Below are 15,756 nucleotides of genomic sequence, written 5' to 3'. Positions count from 1 at the left end.
CACGCTCAGCACGAGGGTTGGTTGATGCGTGTATGGCATTTCACATAATGCTTTGTACATGGTAAGAGCTAGTAGCCACTTACAATGAAGATCATGGTGTTAATGCTTCTAGTGCCCAATGAAAGGACCTGGCCTTTATATGTGAATGTGGAAGAGGTGGCTATCTCTTTTGATAAATCGTTGACATTCATTCATGCATTCATTCATCATTTATTCATTCAGCAGGTATTTATTGAGCCCTTACTACCTACCAGGCATTGTTCTAGGCACTGAGGACTCAACAGTGAATAGAAAACTGTGCTCTTGGAGCTTACATTCAAGTGGGGAGATACATTAAATAAGAATGAACAAGTGATTTATATGATATGTTAGGAAGGGGATAAGAATTGTTTGGGAAGTGGGGGAAGTTAAAATTTTAGGTAAGCTTTCTCAGGAATTCTCTATTGAGAAGGCAACATTGGAGTCAAGACTAGATTTCACCATGTGTACACTGTAGTTAGCACGATCTGGACAGAGTGAACAGCAAGTGTGAAGGCACTGAAGCAGGAACATGCCTGGTGTGTTCAAGGATGAACACATAGGCTAGTGTGCCTGGAGGAGGCTGGAGAAGGAATGAAGATGGTGGGTGAGTGGTTGGGTGGTGGCTTGATGATGAGAGCCTTGTAGAGGTTTTGCTTTTACTCTTAGGGAGATCGGAAGCCATCAGATATAGTTGCTTTGTACTCTTTAAAATAATTTCTGCTAAGAAACAATGGAAGACAAAAAAAAGAAACCATGGAAGAAGGAATAGGTAATGTAAGCATGTCTATCCAGGGGATGGAGAAAGGGAAAAACTGGCTTCTTCTTGTTGACAGGGCTTATACAGCCAAGCTCCAAATCTTGCCAATTTGGGAATTCCATCTTATTTCCACTGAAAGACCTAACTTGGCTGAAGGCAGAGGTTCAGGCTTAATAAAGAGAGCTGACTGCAGGAATTTGGCATCATCCTCCAAAGAGATGGGCTCATTTTATCCTCTTGTTTGTGTGTGTGACATGCACTGTCATGGATGCAATGCTCTCCTTAGAACATGGAGCTCAACTCTCTCTGCTCTCTCCGTACCAGCAACGAGGATTTTAAAGCATTCATGGAAGGTATGTCCATTCCTCGTTCTCCTTAAAATGATTGGAAAATGAAGTATTAGAGTGAGAAAAGGAGACAATAACTAAAAGAACAAAGTGGTGTGATGGGGGTTGAAGGCACTCAACCATAACTTGTTCTTATGGCTGCAGAGTGACGGGACAAATCATTGAAACAAATTTCCCTGTCTCGTGGGGGATTTGGAATTCTTGTCTCTTGGATTCTTGGTAAGACTGTACCAGTGGCATGCATTTTTCAATAGTCTTCTCTTCCAGTATTGTGACTCAAATTTAAGGTGTTCCTTTTAAGCATGTCAACAAGTATAAACACATGCTTGAATGGTTTTTTTTTCTCCCTTAGTCCAAGTTGAGGTTAATAAGAATTCATTTCAGATAAAAATCTCAACATGCACTTGAACTCAAAGGTGAGAGTGCATTCCATTCTGTTCTCATTTCATGGAGCAACTGTCCTGACAGCGCTGCCTTGGCAACTGGACTCACCTGTAAAAGCTGGTTGTTAGGATTACCTACAGAATGGGGAGTATCTCTGACCACCCCCTGCCCCCGAAGGCAGGAAGCGTTGGCTGCTTGGTGTTTCGTAAAGTTTTCAGCATTTGAGGCAATTCTGTGGATTTCAAACTTCTAAAACATCTCTCTCTGTTTTGTAAAACTAAAACTGTTTAATCCAGTTCTGCCTACTGCTATTCATCTCAGACTTAGCAGGATTTGCTAAAGGACCCAAGACAACTGCCAGCTCCTTAAAAGGCAGTTTTCCTGTATAAACGTCACGCAGGCAGATTGCTTAGGACTGCACTTATTCATTTCCCAACACTCATTATCATACTTCATCTTGGATTAATTTCTTGACAATGCCAGCTCATCACTTTGTGATCTCCATCCCAAAACGGGAACTCAGTCAATGCCTCTGGCCTAGTGGGCATCCTTCATCCACTTGGGGTGATGAAGATGTGTGGTCCCTTGACTAAGTCTCTTATTCCTTACTGTCCCTTCAGCAGAGGCATCTGAGCTGTTTGGAGCACTCAGCCAGCCTGTCTGATGACTTTTAAGTCTTCCCTTGTCACCTAATGAACCTGCCTTTTCAAAATCTATAGCCTTGAATGTGAAGAAAAGCTGGCTGTCTGTGTAGCCATAAATGCCTCCTCACCATCGAACACTTCCCACCCTTGTTTTAGGATGGTATAAATTCCCACTGTTTGCTTCAGCTGTTATCACTTCACAAGCTGCTCTGTGAAGTGACACAGCAAATCTCCTCCCTGAGTTCTCCGACCACTGTGGATGATTTCAGTGGCTTCAGGAAGCATCCACAAGAGTAGTGGGATCATTCTTGGGCTTCACGGTGTAGGGCCTGGTTTGCAATCATCTGCAATGACAGACCAGACCTTAGCACCAGGAATAGGGTCATGGCAAGTGGCATGAAAGCACCCCTCCAACAGGAATAAACATATATGCCTTTGGCCAGCTCCCGCTTCATCAGATATGTCTACCTTCTTGGGTGGAGAATATTAGACTCGAACTAACTGAAAACCCCAGATCAATCTATACTAATTTGCTGAATCCTGAAAAGAGTGGAATTCAAATATCTTCTCCTACTGACACCATGACCCAAACCGATATCACCACCAAACCTACCCGTCTGCCAAACGTACACTCTTGGGAAGGGAGAGACGGTACAGAAATACTGAACCGTGAATAAGGACCAATGGATAAAAATAAGGGCCAAAGGATAAAAAAGAACATCAAATAATTCTGCACAGTGAACGTGAACTAAAGCAAAATGATATCAATCCTCCTTTTTCAATCAAAGACTAAGCATTCTCATGAATCAAATGAAATGATATGGGGAACATAATTCACTTTACTAGAAGTACAGTATTTCAACTTAAGAGTAACTTACTTATAATCAGCAAGTACCTGAGAGACAGAGGGTTGCAAAGCATTCTTTTCATCTGGAATAAACCAAGCTTTATAATGAGAGTAGTGTCTAAACAGCGTTCTCCTTCTTGTGGGCCACATGAGAGAAGATGAATAGCCCAGCTCGGCTACAGAGAGGCAGGGAGGTGAAAGTGTCCTTCCTCTGGGAAGGTTCTAGGGACCAAGAAGGCTTGTAAACTTTGACAGATGTATCCTTTTCTGCTCCTCACAATTGCGAATCTGAAACATTCCAGCTGCCTCCAAAATTGGCAGCAAAAAGATTAACCAGCTGTAGAATAACAGAAAGGGGGTATCTGAAGGGCCAAACTCTTTCATGCCCTAGGGATTCTGCGGCCCCTTGTAAGAGGCTGTGTCCATCCCACACTCTCCTAGCCAGAGGGCAGGCTGATGCTATAGAAAATGCTGGTGTTTAGAGGTATGTCCATGGCTGCTTCATGGCTTGTTTTCTGAACAGGTCCAATTTAGAGACAGATCAAGATCAAGCTCAAAGAGAGGATTTTTAGGCACGGGGTGAAATTCAAATTTTCTGATTAGAGAAATGAGAGTTAAGGCGAGAGAGCGCTAATGAAAGATTCCAGGCAAAGACATTGGGGCCAGCTGCCAGCTCACAGGCTGAGCTTGGCAGACAGACAGTGGAGCTTTGACAGGGAGTTTCTCTGTGCATTTTAGACGAAGGCAGAATAGATCTAAATGCAGCCAACCTATTGATTTATTCTCTTTGTACTGGACATGGCTTTTTATTAAAGAAAGCAGATATTCAATACTGTTAACTAGTAATGGGAATTGACTTTTCACTAATTGCACAGACCTTGGCATTAATACACTTTAATGGAACCTGGTCCCTCAGATCAATCCTGAAGTTTTTCTCTAACTCTTTCTGGTCAAAGGACATGAACAGCATTGTTACTGACGGAGACCTTTTTTAATCTTTTTTTTTTTTTTTTAAATTCATGGAATGAATAGGCTGAAGAACTTTCTTTGATTCCAGAGGACGAGAGAGAGGAATAGTTTTGTGACCTGTAAAATACATAGAAACTCTGTGTTCTGAACTGACTGCAGAGTTTGGTGTTGGCTGTTTAGAATTCAGTTATGAATGCTAGGAAACAGTTTGGCTTCCTCATGCACCTGGCTGGGTCCTGCCCTCTCTGGATTCTCTGAGGCAGAAGACTCATCACTTATTTATTGTTCATTTGTTAGATTTATTAAAAGTAAATAAGATCCCTGACAGCTGCTGGGCTCACATAACCTGGAACTAGGGCTTTGACAATACATGCTGCTCTCATGAACATGTAGTAGAATCTGACCTCACCCAAAGGCAAAACAGCATGGAATACCAGATCCTGCCAGGAGAGAGGACATTCCTGAAGTTCCCAGGATGGCAAATGTCCCATCTCCAATTCTCTAGGACTCATTCCTAGATTCTTCCTCTGGCCATGCAAGGCAATGATGACCTTTGAAGACAAAGGGTCATCAATGACATCCAGTCATGAGACTGTGAGATTCTCAGAGAGGATGTTTGTATCTTACTCATCTTTGAATCTGACAATGCCTGGAGTCAGAGGGGCAAACTCCATTTAATTCATGACTTTACCTCTTTCTACATGAGTGGCATTAAGTAGGCCAAGCTCCTTGAGCTGTCTATTCCTGTCTGGGAAAAAAAAAAAAAAAAGAGGATAATAGAAACACATACTTTGCACGGTTGTTGTGAGATTAAATGAGATATTGTATATAAAGTCTTTAGCTCATTGAGGGCACATAGTAAATGTCAATGAATGGTCGTTTTGATTATCATCACCTTTGAATCCTTTGCACTTAGACATTGGGTATTTGGTAAATGTAAGTTCAGTGAATGGGTTCATTCTCCAACTATTTCTGTGTCTACTACGTGATGTGTGCACAAACAGACACACCCCCTGACCTCATAGAGTTTACAGTTTGCTAGGGATGTGGGCAGTAAACAAGTAAATGAATGAGTGAATGAGTAAGTTATCTGAAATGTAATTTAGGATAGTGCTATGAAAGAAATTAAGCAAGATATGGGAATAGAAAATGACTGTCATGTATGGGAGTGCGAGTGTATGTGAAAGAGAGAGACAGAGCAGCGAAGGGATGTTGGGGGAGACAAGTGACTAAATAAATGGACAGAGATTTCTTCAGGTGTCTCTCATGCAGCTTGCCCAGATTGTTTTAATTCCTCTGACCCTGTGTTAACTCAGTAACTTCTCTCTTGACCTGGTAAATTTTTGTGCTAGAGTTTCTTTTCTTTTTTTTTTTTTTTTTGCATTGTGTATTAACATAATTTATTAGAACACATCCTTGTTGTCTTTTTTTTTCATTTTTGTTTTTTTAACATCTTTATTGGGGTATATTTACTTTACAAGTAAAGTAGCTTCTACTTTATAACAAAGTGAATCAGCTCTCCATATACACCCATCCCCGTATCTCCTCCCTCTTGCGTCTCTCTCCCACCCTCCCTATCCCACCCCTCTAGGTAGTCACAAAGCACCGAGCTGATCTCCCTGTGCTATGCAGCTTGTGCTAGAGTTTCTTACTATATAGTGAGGGAACTCCCAATATGTAACTAAATAAACTAAATAATAACTCCCTTACCTCCTTATGCTTTGCATCTTTTTACCTCAAGTGCCCCCCACCCAAAACCAGGACTTCACCTCAAAAATGAACACTTTTGAATTTCATTTTCAGAAATGAAACTTTGAAAATGTTCCTACAACCTCTTCACTTGAGGGAGTCAGGAGAACGCCTCTCTTTTTGTATCTGACTTCTGTACCTCCAGCTTGCCTCCTGGAAGTGGACAGCTATGGATTCGAGATGTCTAGACGTTGAAGGGAGCCTTTGCTTTCTATTTGGCTCTGCAAAGTGTTACACAACTCGACTGCCATATTGAATTACTTTCAGCAGTAGAAATTCTTCAGTGCCCCATCTCAGGCCAGGCTTTAATTTGAAAGTAATAACATTTGGGCAAAGCTCAGATGCACTAAGTTGCTGCCGAGGGCTTGGTGGGTTTTGAGGTAATTGGTTTTACTCGGTTGCTGATGCTTCACTTGGACAAATGAGAAATCAAGCTACAGCTCAGTTTGCAGAAAAGCCCGTGTCAGCAGTTTAGTCTGACTACTATTTCAGAGCTTGTTATGTTATTGGCAATAAAATGCAACTAATATACTGTTAATTAATATTGCATCCTACAGCTAATTTGTCACATTATTAATCAGAGTGATAAAGCCAAGGAAAATGTGGCTCACCTTTAGTGTCTTTTCATCTCTTTTCAACACTTGTATTTATGCACAAATACATGTTTTGGTCAACACTGCCAAGTGTTTAGTTGTTCCTGGATGCGTGTATTCTATTTTCAAACAGTAACTTGCCCCTCAGGAATATTCTATTTAGCAAGACACAACTTAAAGTGAAAGGGTAACCATTTCTGATCGTAACCTTGGCTTTGTGCTTCTAGTAATTATCCTTTAATTGCATTACCCTATTTGAAATAGAGTTGTAATTGGAAAAAAACAATTTGACATTCCCTGATGCTTACTCTGACAGGCACTATTTGCTTTTTATTCAAATGTAAATTTTCTCCATAATACTATCAAAGAAAGAAAAAAAATTAAGCAAAATTGAAATGTCAGTAGCAATTTCTGACAGGCAGGCAGTGTCATTCACTTGTGTGTCTGGAAGGCAAGACTTTTGGTTCAGATGCAAAAAAAAATAAAAAAATAAAAATCAAACTATGAAATTAGCATGCTCTGAGGACAGGGAGAGACGGATGGCAGCAGCACAGAGCTATCCCTCTGGGATATGTGTCCACTTTGCACAATGGCTTCAAAATACCAAACAAGCTGCCAGCTGTAATTTTTGCATGAATAATCCCTTTTGCTTTACAATGAAAAAATGTTTTTTCTTAAAAACAGAAGGATAATAAACTCAACTCTAGAGTTCTTTTGCCTTGGGTGTCTTGAAGGTGTAACTTTAATTTGGGGCATGTGATATTTGTTAGGCAGCCTCTACAATGGCTCCGATGATTTCAGTCTCCTGATAGTCGCACCCTTTTGTAATCACTCCCCTTCGAGTGTGGGCTGGACCTCTTGACTTTTTTCTAATGAATAAAACATGGCAGAAGTCATGGGATGTCAATTCCAAGGTTAGGTTATACAAAGTAGTGTGGCTTATGCCTTGAGCTTCTCTGTCTTGCTCGCTCCTGGGCTCACTTTGAGGGAAGCCAGCTGCCATGTTGTGACCTGCCCTATGGAGAGGCCATGTGGTAACTGAAGGTGGTCTCTGGCCAACAGCCAGCAAGGAACTGAGGCCTTCACCCACAGCCCATGAAGAACCAAATCCTGCCAACAGTTTGGAAGTGAATCATCCCTCACTTGAACTTTCAGATGAGCCTGCAGCCCCAGCTGGAACTTGACTGCAACCTCAGGGAGACCTTAAGTCAGAGGCACCCAGTTGGGTGGGTGGTAATTGGATTCCCGACCCACAGAAGCTGTGAGATAATAAATGTTTGTTATTTTAAGCTGCTAAGTTTCAGGGTAATTTGTTATGTATCAATAGATAAGTAATACAGGGCAGGAGAGAATGGTTATTAAACAAATAATTTTAGATATGTATGGCTTCCCACATAGTTTGTTAAATGCGATTTTTAAATCTTTATCATAGGTATAAATTATTCACAAAATTTGTGTGAGTTGGAAATGAAATAATGGATACAGGAGTACTCAGAAAAGTTCTAAGTGTACATATATGAAATGACTAGACACTACCGAATGTAAAATAGATAGCTAGTGGGAAGCAGCCACGTAGCACAGGGAGATCAGCTCGGTGTTTTGTGACCACCTAGAGGGGTGGGATAGGGAGGGTGGGAGGGAGATGCAGGAGGGAGGAGATATGGGGCTTATGTATACGTATAGCTGATTCACTTTGTTATAAAGCAGAAACTAACACACCATTGTAAAGCAATTATACTCCAATAAAGATGTTAAAAAAAAAAGTTTCTTGTAGCTTGGACAATAACTCTCTCAGTCCAGTGTCTCAGGGTAGGATTCATGGTGTAGTGGATTGAACACTGTGTGTCAGTAGACCTGGATTCCAGTCCAGGCTTTTTCACTAACTGGCTGTAGACTTTGAGAAAGCCACTTAAGCTCCACAAGATAAGTAAGTTTTGATCAATGAGAGCAGACGAAGACTATGGATATAGTATTGAGACTCTTTGGTCAAAAGTGACAGAAATCCAACTTGAAATGGATTATCTCTAAGATCTAATTTAGGCTTAAAGAGATTGATTTTTAGTATTTGTTTGGCTTTTACTAGGTTTCCAACAGAAAATGATTGTAATTTTCCTTCACCTAAGAGTCTACTTTTAAGGACATTTGTACATCAGGGTGAGTGGAAAAAAAAAATCTTTCTTGAGAGCATTTAGCCAAGTGAATCAAGTATACATACAAGCACTGAGAAAAAGTATGAGGGCAAGGATGTCTAGATGCCAGGCATGATAGAATCAACTACCAGTTCCTGTTCCTGGTCATCTGATTCTTTTTTTTTTAATATTTATTTAATGTATTTGGCTGCACCGGGTCTTAGTTGCACATTGCGGCATGTGGGGTCTTTCGTTGCGGCATGCGAACTCTTAGTTCTGGCGTGTGGGATCTAATTCCCTGACTAGGGATTGAACCTAGGCCCTCTCACTGGGAGCATGGAGTCTTAGCCACTGGACCACCAGGGAAGTCCCTGGTCATCTGATTCTTCCACCCAACCTACCTCCTATCACTTAGCCTAGAAGAGGTGTTTTTATTTCAGGAGGTGTCTCACATACCCCTGGAGTCTGAATTTTGCAGCTATGACCTTAATGATGTTACAGGAGGGCAAGCCCTGGCATGACCCTGAGAGTAGGTATCTCCTTAAATTGTTCCTCCTTGGCACCTGACTTGCCTCACCCTAGTCCTGGCCCTGTGTCATTTCCTTTGGTCCCATCAAAGAGAATCAACAGCACCACCGTCTTCCTTGTAGGCAGAACAGAAAGCTGCCTCACCAAAGCGTTAGAAGAATATTATGAGGTCCCCTGGACCTCAGCATCTTCCTCACTGGCCTTCATCAATATCCCAAAGTCTAAGCATTGGATCACTTTCTAAGGCAAGAAGGTATTGGGAAAAGTACAAAGCATTTGGAAGAAAAAAATACATGTTGAAATTTAGGTTTTGGCAGAAAATAACTGAGGGAACTAGGGAAAGTCAATGAATTGATCTGGGCCTAAGTTTTCTCTTCTGTAAAATGAGGAAGAAAATATAAGCCTTGTCTTTCTGCATGTGTTATGTGGATCAAGGGAAATACTGATTGAAAAATCATGTTGAAATCTGAAAAGCAGTATGTCAGTGCTGACTGTGATTATTAAGGGTTAATACACAGTAGAAACTAACACAACATTGTAAAACAATTATACCCCAATTTTAAAAAAAGGGTTAATACATAGTTCTCTTGGCAGTAATGATGTTGTCTGTCCAACCCTCAGGACATCGAAAAGAAGAGAAACAGGTTGAGCAGGCTTGCACTGATGAGCACAGGGTGAGAGCATGGATATATGAATCAGGACTCTTTGATCAAAAGTGAAAGAAATCTAACTCAAAATTGTTTAGGGAAAAGACAAAGGAACTTTCTGAGAGGACATCACACTTAACCTAGAGTAGAAGAAGGGTGGAGCTGATCCTCAGGGAAAATTTGAAAATGGACTCAAATTCAACCAGGACTTCATTTTTTCCTGAGAGAATCCTTCTCTACTATGTAGACTCTTCTTCCGTATCCTGGGAACCTGACGGGTCGGTGCTCCCAGTATTCAAATCCTGTCGCTCCCACCAGAGGAGGCTGATCCTTTCCTTCGTTTCAGTTCTAAACACTCCAGGGAAGGATGCTGACTGTCTTGGCTGACGTCAGATGCCCATTCCTGGACCAACTGATGCCAGGGAGGCAAAATCCCCAGAGGACACATCGCAACTTCCTTTCCCAGACGGGTGGAAACACCTGGGAGTAGCTCTCCAAATGTCCTCTGCAGTAAGGCCCTGACCAGGTGGCTGGGCTGCCACACAGAGCAGTTTAGGTTGTGTCGTAGCCCCAGCGCCTGGGGAGAAAACCAAATGCCAGGAAGCTGCATGAGAGCGCTTCATTTCTGAAGGAAGTGTACCCCAAAATGTGACAGCAGAAGAAGTCTTGCAAAACATTAGTCCTAATGAGAGGGGATGGGAAAAGTTTTTACTGGGAGAAAGGCTCTGCCTGTGCCAGAGAAGCCCTTCTCAGCCCTTTGATCAGAGCTTATGAGGGCAAGGCCCTGGACTGGGATGCGTGACGATTCTATCTCTCAAAGGTAAAAACCCCTCCTCCTTTCTTTTTTTTTTTTCGCGGTACGCGGGCCTCTCACTATTGTGTCCTCTCCCGTTGCGAAGCACAGGCTCTGGACGCGCAGGCTCAGAGGCCATGGCTCACGGGTCTAGCCGCTCCGCGGCATGTGGGATCTTCCCGGACCGGGGCACGACCTCGCGTCCCCTGCATCGGCAGGCGGACTCCCAACCACTGCGCCACCAGGGAAGCCCATTCCTCCTTTCTTTTTGATGGAATGGAATGAGAAACTCAACTCGGCAACTCATGTGAATGGGAAAAATGCAAAAAATACAACCTAGGAGTTCTTTCTTCAGACTTTAAAGAAAATATCGTCCTTTCCAATGTTGTTGGTGGCATATTTCAAACTGGAGTGTAAGCGTAGAAGGACTCCAGTTCCCTCCATGACCTATTGCCTGGGTGTGTAGCAGGCACTGAACCCACTCCATCCCTCCTGCCCAACGCTGCCGGGGTAACCTTCCTCAAACCCGCCTGCTCTAATCCCCTCCACTGCCTGCCACTCCGCACCTGGGCACCCAAGACTCCCCACGCTATGGCCCCAACCCCCTTTCAGGTTCATCTCCTACTTCCACTCCAGTCTGTAAACATAGACCTTGGTTGCTCCAACCGAGTCTCACCTCCAAGCCCAGGTGTGGGCTGTTTCCTCTGCCTGGAATGCACTGCCTTTTGAAACCTTCCCTGTTTGTCCTTTATGAAGCCTTTCCCAGTAACCCCAAGTAGATATGACTTCTCTTCTCCACAACTCATGGATTGTACCTCCTTACAGCACTCACCACACTCTGTCTCAAGTAATATTTGCCCTTGTTTTGTTCCATTTTCCCAGGTGAAAAGATCCTTCAAAGGAGGTATAAAAAAAAAAATGGTGGTAAACACATATATTTGTTTACTACGTGTGCATACCGCTATGTATTTTATGTTATTTAAGCCTCATAATAACCCTTCTTACAGAGAGGTTTAGCAACTTGCCCAAGGTCACACAGCTAAGCCAGGATTCAAACCCAGGTAGTGTGCCTCCCTGAGTCCATGCTCCTGACGACAGTTACACCACTTCTCTGGAGGCAGAGGCACATTTACCGTGAAGCCAGCAAATCCCTTTCCAAGGCAATGTACTTAATTTATATTTATAATTTGGTATTCTTTTCCTTAAAGAGGCCCTGAAGATTGTATTAACTTCAGGTTCTATAAAACTGGATGGAAATACAATGTGTTATTCATCTTTGAATTCTCTTAAATCTTGTTTAGTAACGATGATCATCATATAATCATAGTGATGATGGGTCCAAGTCTTAGAAAGAGCATTTACAAGGCATTTTCAGCCATCTCGCTGGATAGTTGTAACAGCCTAAAATCTAGGCATGGCCAGTGCCACTTTTACAGATGACAAAACTGACCTCAGAGACACAAAGTGGTTTTGCCTAAGGCCACCCAGCTAGTAAGTGATGGAGCCAGAGCTGAAGCTCAAGTCTTCTGATCCCATCTGTCATGCTTCCTTCATTTAGGCCTTTGCTGCCTGTGGGCTCTGAGAGCCTTTCCAGTGCTTAGCGGTGAGGCTCCTCCCCACGGTCTGCCCATGCAGACCCATTTGAAAAGCACTCCATCACATGCAACAATTATCTAAATTGAAGTTGTCCATCCTGCCTTTTAAATTCTTCTCCAGATAATGAACCTTTTCAACCAACACAGGGTGCTTGATGTTAATCACAGAGAAAAGCAAATTCAATCTATTCACCTTAGAATAGACAGAGTCTAAAAGGTATAGGAATTGCATTTACCTTCCAAGCCCCAATCTTGATAATTTCTTCAGGGAAACTCCTTCGACTGCCTGTCTTCAAGAGACTTGCAAAGCTCTCAAGCAATTGCTAAGTGATACTAGAAATACATTTGCTTGTATCTAGAGATTTTTGGTAAGTAGCCTATAATTTATCTCTCTGCATTACAGAAGGCCTGGAGAAAACCTTCTATATTATATAGAAGCCTTCAGCTTTCACAGCTGATATGTAAACATACTCTCAGACTAGAGGAGCCCTGGATCATTAGCAACGTCTAAACACTGACCCTGGAGGAATCACTCTACCTCCATTCCCAAGGACGTGCCAGCTCTAAATGCCATACAGGGAAGTACCTCCACCAGCAGGCCCTTGTCTTCTTCCCCAGACTTAAGCAGTCAATGAAAAAGAGATAAGCAAAGGCAGAAATTGAGAACTCAGTCTCTGCAGTGAGGCCAGCCGGGGTGTGACCCCAGCTCTGCCCCTTACCAGCTGGGTGGCTTATGCAAATTTATTAACTTCATTCATTGAGTCAACAAATACTTGCTGAGCACTTATTAAATGCCAGCCAGTGTTCTAGGTACTGAGACAAAGGAGTGAACAAAACTGTCTCATGGAGTTGGAGTTTCCCTTTGTCTGCAAAATGGAAACAACTGAAGCACCTAGCTCACAAGGTTGTTTAAGGATGACAACTCAGCATGGGACTGGCTCAGGCTTACACTATAAAAAAAATAATAAAACATTTTTAACCTTGATCCTAGATATTTAAAACATTCGGGGTTGTTTGTTTTTATTTTGAGCACTCCAAACCCTGCATTTCAGAAAATTCTTGAGGGATTTCCCTTAATGGGGAACGTAGAGAAATAATTTCTAGAGCTTTGGGCCAGGAATTCCCTGGCAGTCCAGTGGTTAGGACTCTGCACTTTCACTGTCCAGGGCCCAGGGTTCGTTCCCTGGTCAGGGAACTAAGATCCCACAAGCTGAAGGGTGCAGCCAAAAAAAAAAGTTAGAGCTTTGGGCCATATGGTTGGAAACTGTGAGGGCAACATGAGGGTTAAGTACACTTGGTAAACCCAGCCATGGTCAGAACTTGCTCAGGTGGCCGTTGCATAGATATTCACAGGGGCTCTTCATTTCCAGTTTTATTCTGAAGGGATTCTCCTAATGTTATTTTGCCTCTGGAGTTTCTGTCTGCCTAGAACACAATTTAAAAGTTTCAAATGAAACATTTACCTAAATCCCTGACACTGTGGCTCCATTTCCTTTCCTCTTGCCCTGCACGTCTCAGTGGCAAGGGTTGAGTCGGACAGCCCAACCAAGAGATCCTCACTCCTGCCCAGATCTGGTACCTGTGCTCTTCTTTGGGCCTCTCTGTGATGTACCAGAACCCAAAAGACCATGTGCTGGCCCATCCCTCCTTGGTGCACAGACACAGGCTCTGAATCACTCTGTCCCTGACAGTCAAGTGGGCTGTTCTTTTCTCCCAATACCAAAGAATCACACTTTCCTTCCTTTGTCTTTTTATCATTGGGAATCCATTTGCCAGTAGGGTCTGAGGTCCATTTCCTTGCTCCAAATTTTTGAGATGGGGTGAAACAAGAAGCAAAGTCAAATCTTATGAGAGAGTCAATATCAACTATTTTTTTGCCTAAAGGAAGGCAGCAAGAAAAGAGGAGAGGAAGGGAGAAGAAAAGAAAGAAGGAAGGAAAGAAGGGAGGGAGTGAAGGAGGGAGGGAGGAAGGAAGCAAGGAAGGAAGGAAGGGAGGGAGGGAGGAAAGAAGGAAGGAAAGCTTAAAGAAGCTAGGGCTAGAATTAGGTAACTACTCATTTATTCTACTTCCTAATAATAATTATTATAGTTGATGGAACTTCCTCTTTACCAAGGACTGGGCTAAGCTAAGCAAAGTTTTACATACATCATCTCACTCAATCATCACAGCAACTGCACAAAGTCACCCCTACCCCATTCAATTATTTCCATTTTAAGGATGCCAAAACTGAGGGTCAGAGTTGTCAAGAGACTTGCCCAAAGTCCTTCAACTTTGACCATAAATGCCATGAGCTAGATGCTATATCTTCTGTGTAACAAGGATGGGTTACAAATCATTAGCCTCAACGACTTCCACTACCTTTTTGTAATGCTACATTATCATTATTATAAGAGTAATAGTGTTTAATATAGGAAATCTGAAAATTGTACAACATATGAGAGAAAAAATTTAAAAATGACATAAATCAAAGATAAGTTCTATTAACATTTTGGAGTCTCTTTCATTCTGTTTTTCTGCTTTTTAACAAATATGAAATTGTACTGTTTATTTTGTTTTGTATCCTGCCTTAAAAAAAAATAATTAACACTATGTTATGAGTATTGCCCCAAATCATTAAAAATTCTGCAAAAAACTTATTTGGTTGCATTATATTGATACATAAATATTATACCATCAGTTGTTCAACTGTTTCCTCCTTATTGGAAAATTAGTTCACAAATTCTGCTGTTATGTGCCAAGGATCCTTGCACAAAATCTCTATTTTTAGGCCCCAGTGGCAGCCATGTTTGTCATTTAGAGGTGATTTCCCTCTGACAAGTGTCATCATTTACATTTTCTGGTTGTTTAGTCATGATGCCCTCCGTAGGTCAATGGAGCTGATACATCGTACCTCCTGGGTGCTGGGGTGTGAGGGCCCAGACCAAAGGCCAAGAACAGGCAAGGTGGCTGGACCTACAACTACTCCCCTTTGGTGCTGCTCTTGTCTCAGCCTGGTGTAGATTTCCCAGGGGAAGCAGGGAGGAGCAGAGTGGAAAGAGCAGGGAGAGCACACCTGGGGTTGCTGTCCTGTCCCTCTGAGAGCTCACTACAGGCTGCCACAGAGCCAGCTCACCTTGGCCCTGCCTTGGCACCCATGGACATCACCCGGTGGGGTCCAGGCTCTGGACACTGCACTTCCTGCAACCCCTAGGCCTTTGCCTTCCTTCTTCTGCAGCAGACTTCCTACCCATTAAAGAGAAAACAGAGGACAGTGAACAAAACACTTCCTTTTATTTCTTTTTCCCTTCCTTCATTCCCCAAACCTATTCTTAAGTGGCCATACTCACTTCCTCAGTCAGAGAAGAAAGGAGGGAGCTGACTTCTTTCACTGGGGGCAGGGAGAAGAAAAGGAAGGGAAGAAGGTAGAAACACAGCTCTTAGACTACATTACCAGTTTTACCTCTGGCTTTGTGATTTCTTCCCTAAAGTCTAACTTTTTTATATTTTAAATTATTTTACTCAACAAGATTTATTGAATGTGTAGTACGTGCCTATATTTAATGCAATGGAGAAGAGAAATGACCAAGGCTCATCTTAAAAAAATTCATGTAACTTTGCTCAGATTGGCTACTTCTTCAAAAATTTAGAATATTGCCTATATTAATTTTCCTAGATACTAGAAATGTCAAGTGACTTACTAATAGAGTTCTAAAAGTCTTGGACCAAAGTCTCTAGCCATTTTTATTTTACGTTTTTCCCTTTGTGCCAGAGTC

This window comes from Delphinus delphis, chromosome 8, assembly GCF_949987515.2.
Source record: "Delphinus delphis chromosome 8, mDelDel1.2, whole genome shotgun sequence".
NCBI classification, from domain to species: Eukaryota; Metazoa; Chordata; class Mammalia; order Artiodactyla; family Delphinidae; genus Delphinus; species Delphinus delphis.
Note: the sequence above shows the minus strand (reverse complement) of the source record.